This window comes from Palaemon carinicauda, chromosome 17, assembly GCF_036898095.1.
Source record: "Palaemon carinicauda isolate YSFRI2023 chromosome 17, ASM3689809v2, whole genome shotgun sequence".
In the NCBI taxonomy this organism is placed as follows: Eukaryota; Metazoa; Arthropoda; class Malacostraca; order Decapoda; family Palaemonidae; genus Palaemon; species Palaemon carinicauda.
The window spans coordinates 78,530,768-78,541,520 of NC_090741.1; positions in this window are offsets into that span (position 1 = coordinate 78,530,768).

A 10,753-nucleotide genomic window follows, 5' to 3' on the forward strand; every position below is an offset into this window, starting at 1 on the left:
CATTCATCCATCATAAAACCAAGGAACCAATACGAGTGCATATTCTAACAGAGTTTGTACCATGTACTTTGTTACACTTATAACATTTCTCCAAACTTTCTTTCGAACTTTACCAACGTGACTCCTCTTTCCATATTTAATTAAACATGTTAACTGTCTTGTCCTTATTCAGTAGCATCTTCAACTTTCACTACAAAATGTTATACTTAGATTGGATTTAACATTCATCAGAATTAACCCCAACATTACATGAATAATAACAGTCTAAAGATTTAGTGCGTATCAATGCAGGAATAAAAACAAGATATTTCGTACACACACAAACATGAAATAAAACTAAAGGAATTCTACGTAAATATGATAAATGCCTTACGGAACTCGGGCAGAGACACGTTTAGACTCTCCAGAGGTAACCATCGTAACATACCTGGTTGGAATGATTTAATCAAAGACCTCTATGCACACTCTCGAGAAATGTTCCTTCTTTGGAAGAACGATGGTAGCCAGAGAGAAGGTCCCCTTGCTCTACAGATAAGGCAAGCGAGAGCACAGTTCAAACTTGCTCTTCGTCAATATCGTAGCCACGAAAATCAGCTACGAGCCGATGCATTGTCTATAAAATTGACCACCCATGACTTCCCCCGTCTTTGGAAAGATATTAATTCACTAAACCCAAAGCCAAACAAATTATCCCTAAGAGTAGGGGATGCAGTTGGCGAAGAATCCATTGCAAGAATGTGGGGGCATCACTTTAGCACCATCCTAAATTGTATAAATGACCAAAATACCCGGAATGAAGTGGATACTCTCATCAATGTCAATATGGAATTTCAATATAGTGGCTGTATCTCTCCGAGTGACGTGTGCGAGGCTATCAAGAAATTACCTGGTAACAAGGCATCTGGCAGCGATGGCCTTCCGGCCGAGGCTTTCAAACTCTGACACCCTATAATTCATATCCTATTTACTGCACTATTCAATGCCTTTATAATACACCAAAATCTCCCCAAAACCCTTCTACTTGTCCACTTATTACCTCTCTTAAAAAAACAAACTGAAGGATGCGAGTGACCCAAGAAACTACCACCGCATCGCCATCACAACAATTTCATCGAAAATATTTGAATCTCTTCTATTCCGTCGTTTTGCACCCTTTCTCCACACCGCAGACAATCAATTTGGTTTTAAGACTAACCACTCGACTGACACCTGTATATATATTTTAAAGGAGTTATTGAATTTCCATATATCCTCGGCCTCATCCGTCTACTTATGTTATATGGGCGTGCGAAAGGCATTTGACAGAGTAAACTATCTGAAACTCTTTTTGAAACTACGCAAAAGGGGAACTCCTCTATATCTCATCGGCATATTATACTGTTGGTTCTCAACACAGCAGTTCTGTGTCAAATGGGGCAATGTCCTATCCCAACCACTCGGTTCATCTAATGGTCTCAGGCAAGGAAGCATCCTCTAGCCATATTTAATGTTTAAACATGATTTGAATTCACTTCCCATTGGTTGTACGATTAATGGCTTTACCATAAATAACCTTTGCTATGCTGACGATATGGTCCTCATCTCCCCCTCTGCCCAAGGCCTACAACCTGCAACGCATACGCTAATGAACATGACATAATCTATAACGAATCGAAGACCCAGTGCATGTCTATCCTTCCTAGAGCACTCCGATTCGTAGAAGACCCACATATTTTCCTCTAAAACCATCAGCTAGCATTTGTCATTGATTTTCCTTACCAAAGTCATATCATTACGAAAGATTTAAAGGACACATCTGACAATGTGTTGTTTAGGGAACATGGTAACGAGAAGATTTGCCTTCTGCCGCCATGATATAAAAAAACGGATTTTGAGTGAAGCGAAAAATCTATTTTTGGGTGAGATAGCCATGGCGTCCTGATGGAAGGTTCCTTTTTGGTAGCTTCCTTGGGTATATCACTACTAAATATTCCCAGAGAATTTAACCACAGGCTATCACAGAATTCTAAATTCTGGAGCGAGTATCCTAAAGGTTTCCCTTTTAAGACATCGTATATCAACAGAGGACGCATGTATTAACGCGCCACATAGCTATCTACACCCCAAACAGAGTGTGTAGGGGCGGAGAATAGCTGGGAGCCGTTCCACAGCTAATCTCGTTCGTGGCTACTTTTAGTACTCGAGACGTAAACAAACGGGCGCCATTGCTAAATGACGTCACGTCCGTCGTCATCCTGAAGCCAGTTGCTTGCCGATCGCCATGATATAGCAGAGCAGGGTGGGACCTAAAAAACTGGACGAAGTAGCAGGGAGGGTCCATCAGGACGCCATGGCTATCTCACCCAAAAATAGATTTTTCGCTTCGCTCAAAATCTGTTTTTTGGGCTCAAGCCATGGCGTCCTGATGGAAGAATACCAGAGAATCAATGTATCGTGGTAGATTTTCCTCTATTAAGTAAGTGCCAAGGGCTTTGAACAGGGTAGCATAGTAATCTTAATAAAAGAACCGTAGGGAAGAGACCTTCCTGCCCCCCTGGCAGAGAAGTTCCCACGGGCCATGCCGAGATCAAAGCGGGTATCGAAGGGCTATTCACCCTGCTAGAAGAACCTGAAGAACTTGGAGACAAGACTGAATGGTTGGCATTCATATAGGAACATTCTCAAAGGCAGACGAGTGGTGGTTAGGCACTGTATGTAGAGGAGAATTGTCTCGTCTCTAAGGTATGAAGAGTAAGTATTCGTATTGGAATATTACATTGCATAGGTGAATATATAATAAGGGTTGAGACCTTAGTATCTTCATTAACCATAAGAGGAAGGGGATAATAAAACTATGACAGACATGTATTTCATAGGATAAGTAGGAGCGGATTGAGACGCACAAGTAATAAAATAAGAATTTTATTTCACAATTGCAAAAAATTTAAATGAATTGCAATAATATGTAAAGTTAATTTACAATAATTTATAATGTACATAGTAATAAAGACTTGCTCTTGAATCTGAAAGGGAATTTTAAATTTATTAGTAGGCACTCGTTCTCGAGGAACGTCAGTCTTTAAATAAAACACATCATGCTCTAGGCATGCGGCACTCGTGTGACGACTATGACATTTCCCCTGGGATAAGAACAGTTATAAGAAAGCACTAAGGGTTTTCGACATCACTACGTATCACTCGAGGGTCAACATAGGCACCCGAAGAGTTAGAGTCCCAAGTAACTCGCTGTTCTATGCAGAGTTAGGTGCAGGTTTCATAACACTACCTGCGGCTACCACAAAATGTTTGACTTCGTGCACTTGTTTCGCATAATGTTTAAAGAAAACACGCGAGGACTTCCAGCCTGTGAAACTCTTAAGGCTTTCGAAGTCCATACTCTGAAAGAAATTCAGAGACGATGCAACCTTTCTAGGATCATGACCGGCGGGTGTACTGTCAGGATCCGCTCTGCGAATGAAGTAGGTGATTTTCGCTCTTAGTTGTTTCAGTGACAGGTCGCTGCCCGATGTTTCTCCTTTGAAGAGTTGGCCTCCACCAAAGTCCGAAGTTCTGCGAAGATAGACCTTGAGGCTCTCTACTGGGCATAGAGAGGCATCTTCCTTCAGGGGGCATATTCTCCAAGGGCCCCAGGATATGACCCTCTTCTCTTGACAATGCCACTATTTCGCTGACTCGGGCTCCTGAAGCAAGAGCAAAGAGAAATATAACTTTCTGAGTCAGATCCTTGAGAGGGCATGAATCATTATCCAAGTTGGAGGCGAAATGGAGCACCTTGTCCAATGACCAGGAGATCGGTTTCGGTGGGGATGCTGGGCGTAGACGAGCGCATGCTTTCGGCAGTTTATTGAAGATGTCGCTGGACAGATCAATTTGGAAGGCATACAACAGTGGTCTAGTCAAGGCCGATTTGCAAGTAGAAATCGTATTGGCTGCCAAGCCCTGTCCATGAAGGTGAATAAAGAAGGACATGCAAAAATCAATGGTGATTTCCGTAGGATTTTTTGCCTTGACGAATGAGACCCATTTTCTCTAAGATGATTCGTATTGCCGTCTTGTGGATTCAGTCTTGTATTCCTCGAGGAAGTCTAGACTTTTCTTCGAGATCCCAAACCTCTTCTTCGCGGCTAGGGAGAGAAAATCATGAGATGAAGGTCCTTGATTTTCGATGATGAAGCGAAGACAGTCGACTTCTGTACTTGCTGGGAGAGAACTGGGCCCGGGAGAGGGATCAGCGTGGGCTGCAGCTCCAGGACCAGGGGGTACCAGTTGCTCCGGGGCCACTTGGGAGCCACTAGGGCCGCTGTCCCTTTGAAGGTTCTCAGCTTGGAGAGGACTTTCAGCAGAAGGTTGGTGGGAGGGAACAGGTAGATCTTGGACCATCTGTTCCAGTCCAGGGACATGGCGTCCACTGCCTCTGCCTTGGGGTCCTCGTACGGGGCCACATATCGAGGAAGTTGATGGTTGTCGCTCGTTGCGAAGAGATCGATCTGAAGTTCCGGGACTTGGTGAGAGATGAAGGAGAATGATCTTGCGTCTAGAGACCATTCCGACTCTATCGGGCTTGTCCGAGATAGAGCGTCCGCCGTCACGTTGCGGTATCCTTGTAGGTGAACTGCAGACAGGTGCCACTTCTTCCTCTCTGCCAGACGGAAGATTGTTAGAAGCACCAGATTTATCTGGGGCGATCTTGAGCCTTGGCGATTGAGACATCGAACTACCACCGAGTTGTCTAGGGTTAGACGAATATGGATCGAGGGAGGCGGGGAGAGTTTCTTCAGTGTTAGAAGGACCGCCATGGCCTCCAAGATGTATATGTGAAACGTCTTGAATAGTGGAGACCATGTGCCTTGAGCCTGTTTTTGGTGGGAGTGACCTCCCCAACCCTCCAGCGAAGCGTCCGTGTGGATGTTGAGAGATGGAGGTGGGTGTTGAAGAGGGATGGACCTTTTCAGGGCCGTCGCTTCCGACCACGGCTTGAGGAGAAGTCGAAGTCTGTTTGGGAGCCGTCTCTTGAGGTCTCTTCGAGCGATGGATGCAGAACGTCTCCAGACTCCCGCGGCATCCTTTAGCTGTGCACGAAGCACCGGGTTTGTCACTGAGGCGAACTGTAGAGAGCCTAGAACTCGTTCCTGCTGGCGTCTTGAGATCCGCTTGGATTTCAGTAGTCGCTTGACAGACCCTGCTATTTCCTTCCTTTTCTTCTGGGGGATGGAAAGGCGGTGTGACTGAAGGTTCCACTGGATTCCTAACCATTGGAACTTCTGAGCTGGAGAGAGGCGAGATTTCTTCGCATTTATCTTGAATCCCAGGTGTTCTAGGTACTGGGTGACTTTGCTGCAGGATTTTAAACAATCCTCGGGCGATGGAGCCCAGACTAGCCAATCGTCGAGGTAGGCCATCACCTGGACGTTTCGGAGGCGGAGCTGTTGTACTATGGCGTCCGCCAACTTTGTGAAGATCCGAGGGGCCACGTTGAGGCCGAAGGGCATGGCCCTGAAGGCGTAGCTTTTCCTTTGGAGTCGAAATCCTAGGTAGGAGGAAGCGTGATGGTTCATCGGAACGTGCCAGTAGGCATCCGCCAGGTCTATGGATACCGTGTAAGACCCTCGAGGCAGAAGGGTCCTTATCTGTTGAAGAGTCAGCATCTTGAACTTGTCGTTCGCTATGAACTTGTTGAGGGGGGATAAGTCCAGAATGACTCTGAGTTTGTCGGAGTCTTTCTTGGGGACGCAAAACAGTCTCCCTTGGAACCTGGTTGACTTTACCCTCCTTATCACCTTCTTGTTCAAGAGGTCTAGGACATATTCTTCCAGAAGTGGGGTTGATCGCTGGAAGAATTGCTGGAAGGTTGGGGGTGGTTGAGTCCAACTCCAGCCTAGACCTTTCTTGACGATGCTGTGTGCCCAGGGATCGAAGGTCCAACGATCCTGGAATTGGCAGAGTCTTCCTCCCACCGGAAGCACTTCATTGCTTCTGGTGTCCCGAGGGCTTACTGCCTCTGCCGCTAGCTCCCCTTCCTCCTCTGCCTCTGGAGGGACGGCGAGATGCGTCTCTGCTTGCCCCCCTGTTTGAGCCTCTACCTTTGGGACGAAAGGTAGTTGACTGTTGTTCAAAGGCAGGGGTGAAAACCGGTGACTGGGACAAAACCGGTTGGGTGACCAACTGAAAGGTCTGTTGTGGCTGAGCAGCCACTTGGGGAGTAGCGGGTCCCGGAAACTGCCATCGCTGTTGACGTTGCTGGGGTTTTTGCTTGGAGGATTTCCTCTTAGGTTGAGGGCCATCGTCCTGAGAGGATTTCCTCTTTTTTGACATGCCCCACTTGTTGAGAAGGTTCCTATTCTCAGTGGCAGCCTTGTCAGTGATCTCTTTCACAAGATTGGAGGGGAAGAGGTGTTTACCCCAGATGTTGGAGGAAATCAGCCTCCGGGGTTTGTGTCTCACAGTGGCACTTGAGAACACGAATTCTCGACAGGCTCTCCGAGCCTTCATGAAGTGGTACAAGTCCTTCACCAGAGTCGCCATGTGCGATTTGGCGAGTACCATGTAGTGGTCGGGGGCTCTGGTGTCACCAGCCATGACATCAAGTTGTACCTGGAGGGACACGGATGCTGCGAGCCTTTCCTTCGTGTCTTGTTCCCGACGAAGGAGATGGTCATTGAGTTTCGGGAGGTCCTCGTTAAACTGACGTCCGGCTACGTCAGGATCTAACTTTCCCACCACGAAGGTATGCTGGATATCCTTCCAGTGTCGAGAGTCGGGGGGAGTTACCATGGAGAAGGGTCTGCCCTCCTCCAGTGCAGGGCAGGGTTTCCCTTCTTCCACAGCCTTGTGGCACGCAGCGAAGGCCTTTTCCGTGAAGGGAAGGACTGCGTCGTCGGGTGCGACGTAAGTAGGGTGCTTCTTGCTCAGGGCCGGAAGCTTAGAGCAGGTAAAACCCCTACTTTTGAAAGCGGTGGCTAGCATAGCCTGAGCCTTCGAGAGATCGAACACTATCACCTCCTTGGGTTCGGTCTCTTCTTTAGAGGCAGGTTCAGAACGAAGCCGGACGTAACAGTCCAGGTAAGCCTCAAAGTTCGGGAAGAACTCCACTTCTTCCAGGGGGACCGTGCCGATCTTATCGCTGACAAAGATCCTGCCGGTCGCGATAACCATATGCTCGACATACCTCCAGGGGTTGGCATGTGAGCATGCAGGGAGGTCCTTAACCGAGATCTTCTTCGGTTCTTTGGACCCTCCCATGGACCTGATGAACTCGTGAGTCACTTGAAGCTTCTGTTCCATAAGGGCTTCTATCATACGGAACATCTCTTGGGCGGATGGGATGGGATCCGGGGTAGCGGAGGTAGACGGGAGAGACACTTCCGTCGGTGTAGGAGTAGGGGCGGGGATGGAAGGCGGAGCGACCTCCTGCTCCGACTCGGTGTATTCCACCTGGTCCTCTTCATCTTCCGCGCCTTGGGCCATGAGGGTCCTCTCCGTGTCCTCCGAAATATCCGACATATGTTCATCGTTTTCGGAATCCAGGCGACACTCGTGCATGGACTGGGCCATGACTACGTCGGGTTCCACCGTGATCTGGACGGTGGGGATCTGATCTTTGGGGACCACAGAATCAGGGGAGGCCTTTTGGAACAATAAGGCCCTCATATCTTCAGTGGCAAGGTACGGTCCAGTGGCGTTCTTCTGGAAGCCACGCACCCACTTGCGTAGCTTATCCCGAGAAGCGTCCCTGATCTCCGCTGAGGGAGGGTTATGAAATGCATCGACCAGGCGATCCTGGCAGACCGTACAGTTCTGCGGGTCCCAGAACTTCAGATCCCCTTTCTTGTTGGCACAAGGGGCGTGGGTCCTACACGCCGTATGCCCATAGAAGTGCGGGCGCTTCACTGCACAGAAGCCGTGGTCACACTTCATCTGCTCCTCCTGTAAAAGAAAGAGAACATGAGTATGGGGGGGTCATAAGAATGACTCTTAAACTAAAGTTAAATATTAATTATTAATTTTAACTTGACAATAGGTGTGATGCACAGAGGATGGGCTGAGAGAGGGAGATAGGTACATACTCCGTGTATCTCGCCCGGCTGGTTACCGTGACCTTCATCCATGGACAATCCGTTATGACCGAAGGCACAGGATAGAATTCAACATGGAATGCCCGTAGGCCAGTGGGAATTCTATTGGAAATTGTCAAGGATATAAGGCTAGGACTGAGGCCACTCAGATTCTAGAATTGGGAACTAGAAGATCCCATAGGGTAACGGTTTCCGACAACCAGTCGTGCTAAGATACACACAGCATGCTGGAAATCTGTGATATGCAAGAAGACAGCATGGTTACTAATAGAACGGTAATAAAATACCGATCCATTTACGTAAACAAGTCATCTGGTTGCAGTGTAGGACTATCAACATCAGATGATAGCTAGTAGAAGGGGGTGCAAGTCGTCTTGACGCCTCCGGAAGGTTCCGGCAGACCGCCGGAACGCCGGAGGCCGCTCCAGCAGAGTTTCTGGCATTAGGGAAGACAATATAGAAGTCAAGAGTAATACCAAGGTGGCGGCCGCCGGCACCGCGGCGGCTCCGGCAGCCGGAGGTAGCCGGCTTGGTGACAGGGACAAGGATGGTTATAGCAGAACCGGACTGCCGGCAGCGGATGCCGGCACTACGGGGGCCGGCCGGTGGACGGACGACCAAAGCTATGAGGAAGGAGGGAAGACCATCGGCTGGATGCCGGCGGCAGGCGGCAGTCCCCCGGCACACGGAGGACTGGCGGCCCAGAGGGTAAGGGATAAGTCACCAAGGTAGGAGGTGGGTATCGCCGACAGTGGAGGCGGCAAGGGACCGGCACCAGGATAGTGAAAGAGACAGAAGGAAGGATGTAGGGGTCCGGCCACGGACCCCAAGACATCCCACCTGAGTGGGTGTACCCATGATAGAGGCTAGCCCTATCACCCAGAAGCAGGGGCCGCAGAGGACCGGGAGCTAAGGTAGCCCAAGGGAGGGTTAGGGAACACCCAAGAGGGGGGGAGAACCCCTGCAGACAGAACGCATCCAGTGGCTAACCCCATAGGACACTATGAAGAGTATATGTACTAGAGCGGACTGCACACAGGAGCTCAAGGTAGCCCTAACACTCCACCCTAAGGAGGAGTTGTAGGACAGGGGACAGATTGGTATAGACTAACCTAAGTATAGGCTAGGCCATACAAGAGATAGGTGGGGAGGGGAGAAGAGAAGGGTCTTCTGTGGAGGAGGTTCTGTACCAGAGCGGCCACCAAGGAAGGGAGGACACTCCCTAGCCTAAGGTAAGGCAGCCTGTCTGAAAACGGTGCATGGGTATCGTTTTAGCAAGGTACACAACTAACCCCTCCAAAACCTAACCTAGAGCAGGGATGTTACATCCTGAACTAGGAAGGATGGAAGACGTATCGCTATTGCAGGAATGGTCGGAGACCTAACCCCAGCAATAGAGGAAGGACTAGCCGTTCCTCATTCTCGGACGCAACCCTGAGGGGGAAACATTCCCTTAAGGAGGACAGAGAAGCGATATAATACTCTGATATGAGCTTGATCCCCTTACGTGGTAGGGGGAGCAAGGCTACACAGAGGGGATGCCCTAAGGCAGGGGATGAAGGAAGCATATAGGGGTCCTACATGTAGGTTAGGTTAGAAAGACACACTATCGAACCTGTCCCCTATATGGTCCCTGAAGGCGAAAACATTTGCATCACAGTCAATAGTATTGTAAAATAATGCCACTATCTTCATAAATAAGCCTAGGATCACCGATAAATATCATGCATGAACACTGATATAGGCGCTCTGGCCTAGGGGCTATAGTAGCCAACTGGTATGGGGTCAGTCAATGACCGATAAAGAAGCGTCAAAACACGATATAAAAGTTCCTAGCTATGAAGACTAAATAACTAATAGTATCGATTAGTTAAAGAGGCCGGAAAAACGCTGTTGAGGCTAACTAAATAAGGCATGCAAAACAACAGCGACGCCATAAAATGGCCGGTCGAGGCACAGCTCTGCCACAAAACATCAAATATCTCGAAAAGTAAAAATTACTTTACGGTCAGAGCTTATTTGAACAATACTGGAACTTTGTACTCAACTTTCCAGAAGAAGGCGAGGCCGAAGGTAACGACATGACGAAGATGCAGGTTGATGAAAAAGCGTAAGGGAAAATCCGTCTTAGAAAGGCAAGCTACTAGAAGAAGGATGACGACGGACGTGATGTCATTTAGCAATGGCGCCCGTTTGTTTACGTCTCGAGTACCAAAAGTAGCCACGAATGAGATTAGCTGTGGAACGGCTCCCAGCTATTCTCCGCCCCTACACACCGATGTGTTAACTCTGTTTGGGGTGTAGATAGCTATGTGGCGCGTTAATACATGCGTCCCCTGTTGATATACGATGTCTTAAAAGGGAAACCTTTAGGATACTCGCTCCAGAAGTTAGAATTCTGTGATAACCTGTGGTTAAATTCTCTTGGAATATTTAGTAGTGATATACCCAAGGAAGCTACCAAAAAGAACCTTCCATTAGGACGCCATGGCTTGAGCCCAAAAAAACTCCTTTTTCAAACCTACTGCTATAACGTATACGGCTGCTCGCTATGGGCAAACTATACACGTGAATCGATGAGACGTATCACAGTCATTCACAATGATAGCTATCCTAAGACGCCTCACCAATACCCCGAGGCACCATTCAGCTTCAGCGATGTTTGTTGAAAATAGACCGGA